Consider the following 16,820-nt stretch of genomic DNA (forward strand, 5'->3'; position numbering starts at 1 on the left):
GGGTGCTTGATATTTGGATATGACTACAGATGGCAGCTCAGATTGGTCAGATCCAAGCAGCAGGTTGAGGCTTAGAGGGGCGCATTGACTTGGAATGTTGGTGCAGGAATCTGCCCATGTTTTCCACACAGAAGGCTGGAAGGGGATAGTGTTGATGACTGGGTGACCTTTTTGCTATCTGTAGGGGCAGATGTCACCCTAACTCTCCAGAATGTTTCTCCTAGACTCTTCCTCCCTAGACCATTATTTCTAGCTCCCAGTTAATGGAAGTCATCGTGGTTTTTTTTGGGGGGGGGTCACATATACTTTATAGCGTGCTGACCTCTATGCTACCCGTCAGAGACCACACTAGATTCTAAGCCTTTTAGCTATAGAACCCACCCCCATGATCACATGTCCCTTGTAAAGGAGTTTCTTTTCTTCTTCTTTTTTTCCTCTCAAGACAGGGTTTCTCTGCCTAGCCTTGGCTGTCCTAGACTCGCATTGTAGACCAGGCTGGCCTCACACTCACAGTGATCTGCCTGTGTCTGCTGGGATTACAGGCGTATACCACCACGCCTGGCTTGTAAAGGGGTTTCTAATTCATCATACCTTAAGCTTTACTGTGCACCTGGAACTGGAATGCTTGTTGCCTGGAAACCTGGAATGGGAATGACTGTTGCCTGGAAACTTTTCCCTAAATTGTACTGTGTTTTAAATATGCAGGCAACGAACTACCTAGCATCAGACTCCCCAAGTCACTCTGAATTGATTTGCATCTTCATCTCTCCCGTCAGCCATTAACTGTAAATAAAGCCTGAGGGGAGGGGAGGGCCCTAGAAGCCCCTTCCACATCTGTAACAGAGTTTTGACAAGCCCAACCTTGTAGAGATCTTGTGCAGGTAGTCTCAGGTACGTAAGCTCAGAAATACAGCGTCCACATACGCCCACCTAGAAGCCAGCCTTTCACAGAGCCCACTCCTCCAGCACTTTCCTCAGCCTCTTAGGTTCCTTCTCACACTGTGGACCAGGCTGGCCTCCAGCTCAGAAATCAGCCTGCTTCTGCCTAGCCTCCGCTGACTGCAAAAGTCTCCTTTTAAACGGTTTTCTTTTGTTGGGGCTGACAGCAGGAGAGCTGGCCCTGGCGGTCTGGGCTGGGGAGAGCTGGCAGGCTGACCAACTATCTACCACCCAGGCCCAGATCTAGGGTTTTGAGTTGGCACATAACAACATCCACCCCCATCTGTGAACTGCTAGAGAGTGTGAAGGGGCCGGGCCCTACAGATCCAAAGCTGCAGGCTCTCCATGACACAGGGCAACGACAGGATATGGGATGGAGTCCCATTGAGGACCCAGTGTGGATTGTGTAGCAGAAGCCGGAGGCCTCAAACCAGACCAATGACTCATTACAGTGAACATTTGTAAGTAAGCTATTTGGACAAAGGTTTTTACTTTTACACACCATAACACACCACAGCTTCCACAGTGAGATTTTTTTTTTTTTTTTTTTGCAGGATGGGTGGTGGTGGTACAATGGTGGAGGGTAGGCATGGAAGGACTGAGAAATGAGTGGGTTTCGGGTACATGATGTGAAAGTCACAAAGAATAATTTTTTAAAAGTTTTAATGTATTATTTATTTTAAAAAGTTGTATATTTATTATTGTTATTAAAATATAATACCACAATTTCACCCCTCCTTCTCAAATTCTGGGCCCCTATAAAACAAAACAGCTGCATCTAAGAAAATAAATGTTCTCACTCCAGGACTACCTGGCCAGAGGGACCTGAATGAGCCAAAGCTTAGCTGAGCATGAAAAAAAAATATGACACATTGATAAATAGCAGATTAAGTCTCCTCTTAACAATGCCTTTTCGTAGCTAAATAAGCCAAATCGTTTAGTATTAAGTCCTCAATCATTGTAATGCAATAATCCTTACTATACTAAAACAAAATAGCTACTGCCACAGGAGCCCTCAGCTATGTCTGGTGTTTGAGAACTTGTTTGTGTGTGTGTGGCAATGTGCTCATGTATGAGCAGGTGCACACACCTGTGTGGAGGCCAGAGAAGGGCATCAGGTGTCCTCTGCCACACCCCACTTACTCCTGTATGACAGGCTCTCTCCCTGAACCTACACCTTCTGGGTTTTTTTTCCCCCTAAGATAGGAGCCAATAATCGCCAGCGATTGCCCTGTCTCCCGCCACCTCAGAGCTAAAGTTACAGGGGTGCACGTGCAGAACGCCCAGCTTGTTACGTGGTGGTGGGACCTGAACTTGGGTTCTCTGCAAGAGCAAGAACATGCTTTTAACCACTTAGGTGCCTTCTTCTTAAATCAAGACTCCACACACGAAGGAAAACATACCATACAAGATTTCATCTGATGACCTCCCATTTCATCTATTTCCTGAAAAAGATATAATTTCATTCATCTGTATGGTTGGGTTAATCTCTACATTAGCCACGTCTTTTATCAGGCACCTATGTTAGAAATCGGCCGTTGTGAAAAGTGCCATGACAAACACAATGAGCAGGCGTCTCTGTTACGTGCTGTCCTAGATTCTCCTAGGTGTGTACCCCACAGAGAGATGCTTGATAACTTCAGTTTTTGAGGAGCCTCTGTGCTGATTTCCATAGTAGCTGGCATAATTTACATTCCCATTAACTGTGTAATAAGGGCTCCTTCTTCAGGGTCCACACTGTCAATTCCAAGGTTCTAAACTCTTCATAGGTTTTCATATTAAAACATAGATGGCTGGAGAGCTGGTAAACAGTGCTTACTATGCTCTATGAAGTCCAGACTTTAGATGCTTATAACCATCTAATGCCCTCTACTGGCCACTGGGACACACACACACACACACACACACACACACACACACACACACACACACACAACCACACACCAAACCCTGCGACACACGCTACCTTCCCAAAGTCCAGGAGCCCCTACTATGTCTATGACTAGCCCTTGAGCAGCGGGCCACTAAAATTTCAAATGGCTCCCTGCCAGTCCTCCTTCCCACCCCAGGGCAATCAGGACCTCCTTCCTGCCCTGGGGCTATGGGAGACAAAAGACAAAATGGCTACTCCTGTCAGCACTTCAGCGGGAGATGTCCATGGTGACTATTCCTGCCTCAGCTGACTGTTATGAAAACAGGACATATTTCCTGCCTCAGAATGCCTTCTGCCCCCTCCCCCATCCCGCCGTGGGAGCTGTCCATGGTGACGACAGCCTTTCCTGCCTCAGCCTACTGCCTTCACAGTGGACTTGGTAAATTTTGAATACCTTGTAAACTTTATTACCCCTTAAGGCAGAAAAGTGTCCAGGCCTCTGTACGGGAGATAAACATGGTTTTGTTTTGATCCCAAGTGTGGGATGGGGAAGAGACTTGGGAGAGAGCAGGTGATGTTTATCCACTTAGAAGTAGAACCACTTCGTGGGGGAGCTTGGTTGTTGCCAGCTGAAAAACATCCTAGGACAGACTCTGAGAGGATATATATATATATCAGGAGGCTGGGCTTTTTGGGACTTGGTATTGTTTGGCTGTTCATCACTCCACTTCAAGACTCTCCTAGAGAGAACCGCTCCAGGGAAGGCTTCAAGGCTTTGGGCTCTGGCTGAGGATCCTGGTTCCAGTTGGCTCCAGGTTCCAGCAGCAACTTTGGTGGAATTGTTGGTCTGCTAAAATCTTGCTGACTATGCCAGGAGAATCGTTCCTAGGAACTGACACTCAGATTTCATCCTTGTTTTCCTTAATCTCTTTTCCCTCTTCTCTAGGCTAGTTGGGTTGTAAGGGAGGTAGGCTCATTTAATAAGTTCATAATAAAGTATGATTGAAAGGAAATTGAGCCTACAGACCTCTGCCTGAGAAAGCTCCAGTGGCCCAGCTCCTCTCCCCCAGACCTCTGTAACTGCCATCTCCAGCTCCTCAGATGGACTCATCCCAGATTATGCTAATTTGGGATGAAAAGTCTAGACAAAACCCCACCAATCCCTCAGCAGGAGAACCAATCAATCACTGAACAAGAAAGCCCATCAATCCTTGAGCTTCCCTTCAGCTCAGGACTTGAAATCCCACCAATCCACACTCTGGGAATTCCTGCCCCAGAAAGCTGCGGGGGGTGGGGGAGGGGCTAAAAAACCCTATATAAAGGCTGTGTCTGCCCAATTCCCTGCTGTCTTCTCCCAGGAGCAGAGATAGCTACTCCTGGATTTGTCCCTCCAATAAATTTCTTTGAAGAGATTTACTGCCTGCTGTGACTCTCTCGTCAGGAAGAAACAATGATGAAGAGAAGAAAGAAGAAATGAAGAAGGAATAGTGCTCAGGCTCCAAGGTTCCTTTGCCTCAGGATAGCCTTGGGATACTGTCTCACCTCAGGGCTGGCATACTTACCCATAGAGTTGTGGACATCCCTCCACCCAAGTACCAGAAGGCAGGTCACACCACCCACAACAGGAGCACCCAGCACACTGGGCAGCACAGGTGATCTAGACTGGTGTTTTAAAAGTCATGGGGTGGGGGGGTTGGGGGTGGGCCGGAGGAGTGCTGGAGAGATGGTTCAGTGTTTATGACCACTGGCTGCTCTTCCAAAGGTCTTGAGTTCAATTCCCAACAACCACATAGTGGCTCACACCCATCTATAATGAGATCTGGTGCCCTCTTCTGTTGTGCAAGTGTGCATGCAGTCAACACTGTTACATAATAAATAAATATATCTTTTTTTTTTTAAGTCATGGAGAGCAAGCCACTAAGCAGTGTTCTCCTGGGGGTCCTGCCTCTGTTCCTGCTTGAGTTTCTGCTCTGACTTCTCTCAATGTGTAACTGTCATTGAGACATAGAAGCCAAAGAAACTCTTTCCTTCCAAGCTGCACTTGATCATGGTGTTTATCACAGTGGTAGGAAGCAAAGGATGACACTAATAAGAGAAGCCAAAACTGAACCAGAGCAAAGCACAGTTCTGGACTAAGAATACCAGGTTACCTTGGGGATTTGCTCAAAGCAAGGAGTTTAGAGCTGAGCCTGGCTTCTGAGTCAGAATCTGCATCTAAGCAACATCACCAGTGGGATACTAAGGCTGTGGGTGCCAGAGGAGCCCAGTCTCCTTCCTAACTCACTCAACTTCCTGTGAAACTGCAGGTTCATTTTCCCATCTATGACATGGGAGGGAGTGGGACAGTCCGTTCATACATTCACCTGCCTGATTAATTTTTATTACATTTTAATTGAACAGATGATAGGTTAGGGAAGCGAGCCAGCCAGGTTTTCAGTCCTCTGCTCTAGCGTCTTACATGTCTTTAATCTTCTTTCTCCACAGATAGACCTGTTTCCCATGGCCATGTCCCTACTTCCCCACAACCACAGGCATGGCCTCATGGCATGCGACTATACAAAGGAAGACAGATGCCAGAGAGAGTGGAGAAAACATTCTCTCATGATCAGGAGCCTATATACTTAAAACTGGAGTGAAAGGATGCCCACATTTATCAAATACCCAGACACCCACTGCTGCCGCTGACAGCCTGCTGCACATCTGCTTCCTGCTGCATCTGCGGCTCCCTGACTTGACTTTCAGAGCCGCTCTGCGAATCACTGGGAAATTTCACATCGTTTTAGAAACAGCGAGCTCTCATGACAGCGTGTCAAGCATCCACTTCCTGTGACCCTTGGGGCACACTGGGAAAAGTGCCAGAGGACCAGTTATGATTAAGTCAAAACTCACTGCCGTTTGCCACCAGCCATGGAGCTAGAATCTTTTAATCTCTTAAGTTCCACTAATAGGCCCATGCGCAGGAAGAGAGAAAATGAAAAGAAAGGGGGAAAAAAAAACCAACAATGACAACAGAAGGAGGCTAAGGCAAGAGGGAAAACAGAGCACAGGGCATCACCATTATGACTAACTGCACTCTTTGTTGGTGAGGCTGGATCTCTGGATGCCTGTCTCTGTTGAGAGCTTCATTTAGCAAGCAGTAAAGGAAAGCTAATGCTTTCATTAATGTGTGTGTGTGTGTGTGTGTGTGTGTGTGTGTGTGTGTGTGTGTGCGTGTGCGCGCGTGCGTGCACACACACACACGGTGTACATGTCTGATGCATGACCATGAGTGTGCAGGTATGCATGCCAGTGTGTGTACATGCAAATGTGGAGATAACAGCAGAGGATATCCAGAGTTCCTGTATTGCTTTTGACCTTATTCCCTTGAGACAGGGTTTCTCACTGAACCAGAAGCTCGCCATTTTGGCTAAGCTGGCTGGCTGACTGGTGACTCTCTGGGAAGTGGGAGATCTGCACCCTCCTAATGCTGGGGTTACAGGCACACATGGGCATGGTCTATTCTTATTTGGTTGCTGAAGATTCAAACTCATGTCTTCATGCTTACCCAGAAAGCACTTTTCCCCCACTAAGTCATCTCTCCCCATCCCAACCTATTATTTAAAAATGTCAGAATGTTTTCTCTCTCAGAGGGCAGATTTCCTAAACAACTCTTTTCAAAGGCTGGAAGACAAATTGGTTTGTAAGACAAGATACACTGTTGACTTTTAAAAATGGTTCCTTTACTGACCATGGAGAATAGTATTACTCTTCATGCATATTAGAAAGGGGGTGCTATTCTGCCAGTAACCTCTCTAATGTTATAAATACATATAAATGTGGTTAAAAAATATAGTCAGACTATTTGCTGGTAGAGCATTTTATTATTGAGTTATACCACTGTGTATCAGTGCTTTTAAGCCCTAATGAGTTCCTGACAGGAATAAATATCACAAACATATCAATAAATATTTTTCAAATTAATAAATGAAATAATGTTCAGAAAACATCATCTAGACATCCCCCTTCCCCATCTGCTGAGGACTCAGCAGTTGGTTGTGTGACCAGGCACCACCTGCTCTCTCAGCAAGGCTTTTTCAATAAAAAGGGTGAGCATTGATTTACAGCCCTTAGCTTCAGTTTGCTTCCAGGACTGCTCAGTATTACAGCCTTTCTGAGTCAAGACTACTCACAAGCAGCGCTAAGGGCATGAAACCTTAGTTGTCAAATGACTGTGTGGCTGAAAAAAAGTCTTCCCAAACCAAATCAAAGTTCACATAATGAGCTTGGTTAGTGAGTTTCGAATTATAATGAAGAGCAGGCAGGGTCTGAAGCTGGTGTGTGTGTGTGTGTGTGTGTGTGTGTGTGTGTGTGTGTGTGTGTGCGCGCGTGCATGCAAGTGGTTTCTGGAGCACGCAAATATGAAAGTACAGGCTTCAAAGAAGCCAGCTAAATGTTTCATGTTCCCTACATGCTCATTAGTAATTTGCTCTCATTTCTCCTGTTTATATCTTCTTTTTTTTTTTCTTCTTCCCTCCCTCCCTCTCTCGCTCTCTTTTCCTTCAGATCACGAGGATGCAATTAAAATCCCAGTGCCTGGTGGTTTCTGCCAGAGAGATAAACAGTACCTGACCCCATGTGATCCGCTGCATGAATAGAGATCAGGATTTCATCTTGGAGCAACTCGATTTCGGGTGGTTGCTAAGGAGACTATTGGCATCTCTGTGTCCTGTGTGCCCTATTGCTTGGAAAGAATTACAGCAGCTTTGCCTGTTACTCTCCCAGAGAGAAAAACCTGAAAACTCATTAGGGAAGCCAGCATTTCGAGATTCCGCTGGTCTCTTTATTGTTCTGAGTGCTGCTGGCCTTAGAGTGCAACTTGTGAGCATATTGACATCCAAGTGGGGATGCTTTCAGGACTGACAGCCTAGCTTTGTTAGAGAAGGGGAAAACATAGGGGATCAAGCTCTGGGGACCAGATTCTCTGACCTGGAGCTCAGCACAGGCCTGTTGTATCATTCGCTTCCCTCTTTTGTTTTGTGCAGAGAACCCCGCCTTCCAACATTCAGAATCCAGACCAAGACTCAGCCTTGTTTCTGACAGAAGTATCACTAACGGACCAGTGCCACACTAAGGAAAGTAAATTAAAAAGCACTTCCCCTTGGGGTCGTTAACCAGGAGCGATCTCAGGTTTGAGTTCTCGGCTTCTGCTTCGCTGCGTCTTCTGTGCCTGTTGTTTGAGTCCAAATCTGTGGCTGCCGGAACTCTGTCTGTATCTCTCTGTGTTCACGTGTGTCTCTAACAAAGGGCTCTGGCCTCTCTTTTGTTCAATAGCATGGAAGCATCACAGGGTGGAAAGAATGGCAAGCACTTACAGGAATCGTGAACAGAGTTTTACAAGGGATGAAATCACTGACTCCACCTGACCCCAACTGACCCTGATATAACAAACAATATAATACTATCCAGAATATCCATATGTTGTACCCAACATTTATAAAAGATACCTTCTTTTTGTTTTCTTTTCTTTTTTCTTGGTTTTTTGAGACAGGGTTTCTATGTGCATGCATGGCTGTCCTGGAACACACTCTGTAGATCAGGCTGGCCCTTTCTTTATTCAGAAATCTGCCTGCCTCTTCCTCCTGAGTGCTGTGATTAAAGGCATATGCCACCATTCCCAGCTAGAGGCTACTCATAAGGTTGCTTTTACCCTATTTCCTGTTTCTGGCAAATGATGATCATAACATACAAACAAACACACATGCATTACTCATGGGTCAGGAGCATAGAATAGTATGTGACTTCAATACATTAACTCATTGTAACAGGCCCCCAGATCTTAGCACAACTGACTCCATGATGGAAGTACCATTCAGGCCATAAAATTCAACATATAGATAGCACCACCTGCCAAAACAAGAACACAGACTTAATCCATCAAAGCCCACAGTTCTGGAACAGTCTCTAAATGTACTAACCTTGCTTTTTGGCTCCTGTAGTTCCTCTTCTGGATAACTGTTCTTGCTAATTGAGGTATGCCGCCCCAGGATATGGTCTTTGTGCTTAAAAGCTCACCCCAAGAAAGGCTTGGGTTTACATTGGGATCCCCAACACCCAGTATAATTAGAGGCCGGCTAATAAGGACTTTCTGTTGGCTTAAACCCACATCTGAGTAGTCTTCTCTGGAGGATACCTCACAACGTGCACTAGCTTAGTTTGTAAAGGTTGATTGCATGGGAAAACCCAGGAAAGTTATCATTAGCTGTTACATTGCTTGCTTAAAGGCAGATTAGACAAACAGGCACAGTACACAGTAGGCAAACAGTCTCAAGAGACCTCAAGGTCTTATTAACTCTGGCTGTAAGGTTCAGCAAAAGTTCCAGCCTCTTTGGATGCAAGGGATACTTCCCTATTCATGCATCACAGCATCTAACAAGCTGTATGGCCCCTGGGCAAACAGTCTCTCTAATCCTGTTTTCTTATCCCGAGTGCAGAAAACTAGCAACCTCTCTGGGACATTTATGAGGATTAAAGAAGATAATGAAAACAGCTGTCAAGGGCAACTTGTAAATTGAAAGGTGGTGCTCTGCATTGTTTCTGATACGGCTCCTCTGCCAGACAGATTTGAAGAAACTCAGCAACCTGTACACTGGTCACCGAGGATCAGCCGTCCTCCTGAAAGAACAGCAAAGGAAGGTGGGTGAGTAAGGGGCGAAAAGGAGCCATGAGTGGACACAAGAGCCTCAGCCAGCCTCCTGGTGAACTCTGAAATAAGAGTGTCCCTTCTGGTTTCTTGAGTGATACAGACCTTTCTCTGACTGAATGTTGGTGTCCAACCAATCCCATATTTCATATGTTGGGGCTCTATACACCATGCCGGCAGAGTATGTTTGGCAATGATACTTTGGAAAGCAGATTTAGATGAGGTCATGATGGTGAGGCCATGATGAGAGATGAGACGTGTGTTCCTGCCAGGAGAGGAAGGAGCCTTGCTTTAGGTCTTTCCTAAGAAGACACTGAGAAGGGAGCTATCTGCAAGTGAGGAAGAGGACCGAGCCAAGAATCTGACCATCAGCTGAAGCGATGGCTCCGTGGTTAAGGGCACTAGTTGCTCTTCCAGAGGACCTGGCTTTTGTTCCCAGTACCCACATGGTGGCTCACAAACATCCTTAACTCCATTTCTAGGATATCCATTGCCCTCTTCTGGCTTCTTCAGACATGGCATATGCATGATGAACAGACACACAAGAAGGCAAAAATGGGACTGGAGAGATGGCTCAGAGGTTAAGAGCACTCACTGTTTGCTCTTCCAAAGGTCCCGAATTCAACTCCCAGCAACTACATGGTGGCTCTGTAATGAGATTTGGCGGGCAGGCATACATGTGGGCAGAACAGTATAAATAATAAATAAAATGTAATAATAAATAAATATTATTTTTAAAAAAGAAGGCAAAAACACTCACATACATTGAGGGGAAAAAAGAAGCTGAGCACATTGGCATGCTGACCTCTGAATTCAGCCTCCAGAATTGTGAGAAAGTAAGTGTCTATTGTATAAAGATCTGGCCTAATGGTATTTCATTACAGCACCTGACCTAAGATACACCCCCATCAACAACAGGTGTACATTGCTCTAGGAAGGGGCATGAACTTTAGCTTAGAAAGTCCTGATAAACTGAAGGTGATAGGTGGGTAACACCACAGCATAGATCAGAATCCTTCCTAGCCCAAACAAAATAAACAAAACTGTCCATCTTGTGTAACCCACTCAGTATTGACTTATTTCACCACTCTTCCCTCTTCTTTGCATAAGCCTCTCTCTCTGTCTCTGTCAGTCTGTCTGTCTGTCAGTCTGTGTGTGTGTGTGTGTGTGTGTTTGTACAGATGCATGAGAGGCCAGAGTTGACATCAGGACGTCAGTAACTTCACCATCTTTTTTTTTTTTTTTTTTTTGAGCCCCTCACTGAAACGCTTTGGTCTAAGCTGCCTTGCCAGCAAGCTCCTCCGATCCATCTGTCTCTGGATAGCCCCTGCCCCTCTGCCTAGTTCTGGGGACATAGATCCAATGCCTCCATGGCTTTTACATGGATGCTAGAGATCTGAACTCGGGTCCTACGGGACCATCTCTCCAGCTGCAAACAATGCAAGACACACAGAGCTTCAGTACATATGTATTAGCCCTGAGGGTTCCCAGGGAAATGGTGAGTAATGAGGTAACGGCCTCCTTTCTTGATCACATCCATCCCTTGGAAAGTTGATCTCTTTCAAGTCCTCAGGAGCCCTCACTGCTCCCCCCATGCAACAAAAATCACACTTAAGAAGAGGAGCATCATGGTAGGATGTAGATTTTGTGAACATTCACTACACTTAAATGGGAATTAGATTAAGTAGCCAAGACTGGAAATAGGGCATTAATCAAAGGATTGCCAGTTAAACATGGCAGATTGGTTGCATATTTACTTCCTCTTCTTCCAAATTTCCACTGGGGAGATTGCACACATGTAGATAAACACAAAGACAATAGCAGAGGAAACAGCCTGTGAAGGAAGAGTCCAAGGCCATTTTAGAAGCTGGTAACAGAGGAAGACGAGCCTGGCTGCAGGGAGAGGCACATGTCCAGAATGCTCAGAACTTGGGTGTCTGACTCTGAGTCTTGCCTGTAAATCTGAGGTCACCCTTGGTGTTATGGTTTGAACACAAGGTGTCCTCCACAGCCACCATGTTGATCCTGTGCTCCCTGGGTATTGGTGTTGCTATGGGGGGTGGTGACAACTTCAGGAAAGGAGGCTTGACTAGAAGTAGGTCACTGGGGTCAAGGCCAAGGTTACTGGCCTCTGAAGTTGCACCAGAAATGGTAGAGTCCACTTGCATGCCTTCTGCTTTCTCTCTGGAGTTGCCTTTCTTTTGAAACACGGTCTCATTGTATTGCCTGGGGTATTATCTGACTTTTCTCATCGCCATAACAGGATACCTGACATAGCCAGCTTAGAGGGGTTGTTTATCTTGGCTCATGGTTTCAGAAATCTCAGCCCAGAGTCCAGTGCTATGGTTTCACAGTCTCTGGGCCCATGATGAAGCCATACCCCATGGCAACAAGAGGCTGTGACAGCGGCTGTCATGGTGGGTGGGAAATGGGTGTGGGGTGGTGGTGGTGGGGCGGAGGGTTGTGACAGTTTCAGTGCATGCAGAAGGAGACGTGACAATGACTGACAAGAGTCATTTACATGGTTGCTTTCTCCAGAAAGGGACCTTTCAGTCTCCTGTCTGGATGGTATTCATGACTACTGTTGTGCTGGGAACAGAGCAGTCTACACAGGGGTACTACTGTTTCATATCAACGCCCCCCTCACTCCAACCTGGATATTCACTGCTGTCTTTTGTGGAATCTGATGTCCCAGATGAAGAGCTTCTCCTCCATTAAGGGAGTAACGGAGACAAGACTGAGATGGTAAGGTGGATTGGGAGCCACTCAGCAGTTTGGTGACAGGTTTGTTTGTTTGTTTTTGTTTTAATTGAAGACCTGTGGCACTGGCTCTGTTGGTAAAGTATTTACTTTGAAAGCGTAAGGATCAGAATTCAGTTTCTAGAATCCATGTTAAAAAAGAACAAAAATGAAAACAGGAATAATGTTGTGTGCTTGTAAAGGCAGAGACAGGTGGGCCGTGGGCCCACTGACCAGCTAATCTGTCCTACTTGGAAAGCTCCAGGTTCAATGCAAAGCCCTGTCTTAAAAAACAAAAACAAAAAAAGAACGAGGGTCGAATGGACAGCATATAAAGAAGGGACGCACAAGGTTGTCCACTGGCCTCCACATACATGTTAACACATGTACATACATACATAATCCGCAAACATGCAAACACTCGCCCACACACACACACATAATTGCAAGAGATTTAAGACCGCTTACCTCTGCACCCCACCTTCTTCTGTAACTTATACCTTTCTAGCAAATCCCTTACCTTCTGGGGAGCTCTGTGGCCACTACTGTCAGATGCCCACATACCAACTGCTCTGTTTTGTGTTCACTGAACGCCGGTATCTTTAAGATAGTACAGTACTTACCGTCGCAGCCACAAGAGATCACGTAGCTACTCCGGTTCCCTGACTTGTGAGCAGAAGTCTGCAGGAGACACTTGGACACATGCTTACTTCCCCAATAAGAATAGACGTAGTGAGCTGGGACATAGCTCACTTGGGAGAATACTTGCCTAGCATGCTCAGGGCAGGGTTTGGTCTCCAGCGCTGCATGAACTGGACATGGTAGTGCATGCTTGAAATCCTTGTTCTTAGGAAGTGGAGACAGGGCCGGGCATGGTGGTGCACACCTTTAATCCCAGCACATGGGAGGCAGAGGTAAGCAGATCGGTGTGAGTTCGAGGCCAGTCTAGTCTACAAAGTGAGGCCAGGACAACCAAGGCTACACAGAGAAACCCTGTCTTGAAAAACAAGGAAAAAAAAATAGGGAAGTGGAGACAGGAGGATCACATGGCTAAGGACATGCCTCCGCTTGGCTAAATAGCAAGTTCATGCCTGGCTTAGAGTACATTAGACCCTGTCTCAAAAAAGAGGACTGCCAGACAGTGTCCCTTGTACTGCTGCTTTTTCAATGCAGATGCAATATACAATACACACACACACACACACACGCACACACGCACGCGCACGCACACGCACACGCACGCGCACACACACACGCACACACACACACACACACCCAGCACCATAAGACAAACAGAAGTCACTTTTGCAGCAGTCCTCAACCTTCATGATGCTGCGACCCTTTAAATACAGTTCGTCATGTTGTGCAGACCTCGTCGACCTTAACATTATTTCATGGCTACTTCATAACTATAACTTTGTTAGTTATGATTCATAAGGTAAATATCTGATCCGCAACTCCTGTGAAAGGGTTTTTTTTTTTTTTTGTTGTTGTTTTGTTTTGTTTTTTTGATCCCCAAAGGGGTTGCGATCCACAGGCTGAGAACTACTGCACTAATAAAGTGTAAGAAGGTAGAAAACCAGCCTTGTGCATATCTGAACTCCTGCCAGCAAGTGTTCTTTGCAACCAGAAGCAAAGCCGCACACACTGGCACCTCTGTCGGTTCTGTGGCATTAGCTTCTTTGTAGTTCATATGATTTTTAGAAACAGCTTGTTAGTTTCTGCAAACAAACAAAGAAACAAAGAAACAAAAAAAGGCCCACTCTGCCTAGATTCTAAAGTAGAGTTTCATTGACTCTACAAAATAATACTTAAGGAATTGCTTTCCTGATAATACTAACCCTTCCAATCAATAAACAGAATATATCCTTTCACGTATTTATGTCTTTCTCTTTCCGTTTTTGATATAAGGGTCTTGAACATACTTTGACACTTTCTTCTTTGTCTGATTATGGTTGGTGTGAATAAAATGATTTTATTTTAGCGTTGAGCACGCACTGCTTACCCCAGCAAGCTGGACCGTTGCTAGTACGGCTCTCATTTGTCCCTGTGCTCAGAGATTGTGGCCTAGACCCCTGTGCTGAAGGTCTGAACTCCACTCTTTCCTAGTCGCTTCTGCTTTTCTGTTTCTATGACTTGTGTTTGTTTTGGCAGAAGGAAAAATCTGACCACTGTATTGCCAGTGGAAGAAGCCACTGAGGCTTTTAGTGATGCTCTCTGTAAGCAAATTTGCGTGGGCAGTTGGGGATGGCCGTGCAGTTTCCTCACGCTTCCAGCATGAAGACAGAGACCTAAACAAACAGAACAGTGGGGAGTCAAGAGAGAGCTGTCTCCAGACATCTTTATTACTATTTTCAGTTTACATAGCACAATAAATACAGAAAAAAAAAAAAGTCTACCATGAGTAAATACTAAGACTCTGGGGAAGGGCTAGGGCTGAGGGACAGGCCACAAGTAAAGGATGAGAAAGAAAAACTGTTGTTTCAGTTTGTAACGGCCACGTTGGAGGCAAGAGATAGCAGGACCACTGCTTTCAACATTCTGTAGGCACAAGCTCCAACCTGGAGATCTAGACCCAGACGAATTATCAACGACTGGGTGATTGAACTATGTTTCAGCCACATAGGGTCCTCAGAATCGACCTCAGATGCACATTTCCTCAGGAAGGTCTTGGAGTATTTGCTCCAAAATTGCCTAGTCACAGACAAAGGGAAAACATGAGATCAAGAAACAGGGCGCCCCCTTTCCCCCAACACACACAAGAAAGAAGGCTTGAAAATGATGACCGCATTGGAGTGTAGAGGATGGTTTATTTTGGGATAGGATGAAAGGCAGTTAGGGGGGAGAATCCAAGAGCATGTGGTGTTCGGGGGAGCTTTGGTCTGACTTCTGTTTCTGTTCATTGTATGCAGACTTTCCTGTCTCTACCAAGCTCCAGGTCACCAGGTGCTCTCGCGCTCTCTCTCCAGTCTTTGCTACAAGGTCACCTTGCCCTGCCACAGCAGGCCCCATAGAAGGCTGTGTGCTTCCCACATGGATATTCAAAGCTTTATGAAAGGGAGAAAAGCAGCCCTCCCGAATCACATGGAACACGGCCATCATTTACGACCCACATGTTGTCAAGGACAGGAAATATACAAAGAACAGAACATGGTAGGGAAAACCAAAAATGCCCCAAATGTTTCCCTCTTACTAATCAAATGGACTGATTGTATTGCCCCAAGATTTATGGTTCCAAGATTTAAAGACAAAATTCAACTCAGTACGTGAAGCTGCAAGTTCACAGGAAGGCCCTAGGAATGGAGAAGCACAAATCACCGTAACAGCCTTGAGTTGGCTTCTGGAAATATGCAGAGAGCAGTCACAAGCAGTCCACAATGCTTCCGTCTGTGAGATTGCTCTGGTGAAACTGCATTAGCATGATCTAGGGCCTTTCAAGACCAGGAGCTGAAAGCAAGCCTTTACTTCTGCCTGCTACAGCTGGAAAAGGAATTCTCGGGGCCTCAGGGATGACAGCCCCTCCACCCAAAAACTCTGGTGCTCTTTTGCATTGGACCGTGACAACTGAGTAATCTAGTAAAATCAACATGCAGTCAGGGTGACCACAGGGGTGACTTCGGGGGTCAATGCTGTTCAGAACTGTAATTGCTAAATACACAGCCAGAGCTGGCGATTACTGAAGCCTTTCCTAATGTTTCTTGTGCATTGTTATAGCCTAGAAAAATCTATGCTGCTAACGTTTAGCTTTGGCCTCGCCTCTGTCAAAATCTTGTTTTAACTCTTGGCCAACAAACATTCCACCGGCATCTTCATCTGTGGCTTCCATCTGTTGGGTATATATTTCTCCCTTCTCTTTAACTCTCCTTTCCTCCCACTCCCACCCCCACACTTTTTATGTGGTGGTTTTGATTAGATTTTAATTCAAGCTACAAGGTTGCAAGAAGTCAAGATAAACTATGACTAATCTAGAAGAGGAATAAATCCACCAGCCACAGGCACGGGCAGGGGGACTCCTATGGCTTTGGCTTTCCATTTTTTGGGACATAGAGAGACAGGTTTTGTTTCTATGGAAGATGTTTGCCTTATATCAAGTAGGGATTTTGCTGTTTGGAGCAGCTTAGAGACTGAGCAATGACTGTTGAGGCCGTAGAGTCCCTCCATGTGCATCCAAGCACCTAATGGCACAGCTTCCCCTCACCAAAGCCTACTCTGCTTGGAGGTGAGAGGCACTTTAAGCATCCCCCTTCTCAGCTGAAATTTGATTTGACCCTGGAAAGACCCTGGAAAGAGGATGCAGAGGAGGGGACAGGCAGCAGGGCCACAGTGGCCTGAGGCAGAGACAGTTTGCTGTTTCTCAGGCCACTTCTTTAGTTGCTGCAGTTTGCTTTTGGGAGCACAGATTTTGTTGTGTGGGAAGGACTGTAAGCTTTGTCACAGGTGAAAGCAATCTTGGTGGGCTTTGCCCTTGGACACACCATGGATACTCCCTGAGATTAACCTTGAGATAGGCTGGGTGGAGCCATCCTGGGCCTGGAATTCAGGAAGTGGACCATGGGTGGCAGGACTCCACTTGGATTATTGTGTTTCTAA

This window comes from Acomys russatus, chromosome 18 (genome assembly GCF_903995435.1).
Source record: "Acomys russatus chromosome 18, mAcoRus1.1, whole genome shotgun sequence".
NCBI classification, from domain to species: domain Eukaryota; kingdom Metazoa; phylum Chordata; class Mammalia; order Rodentia; family Muridae; genus Acomys; species Acomys russatus.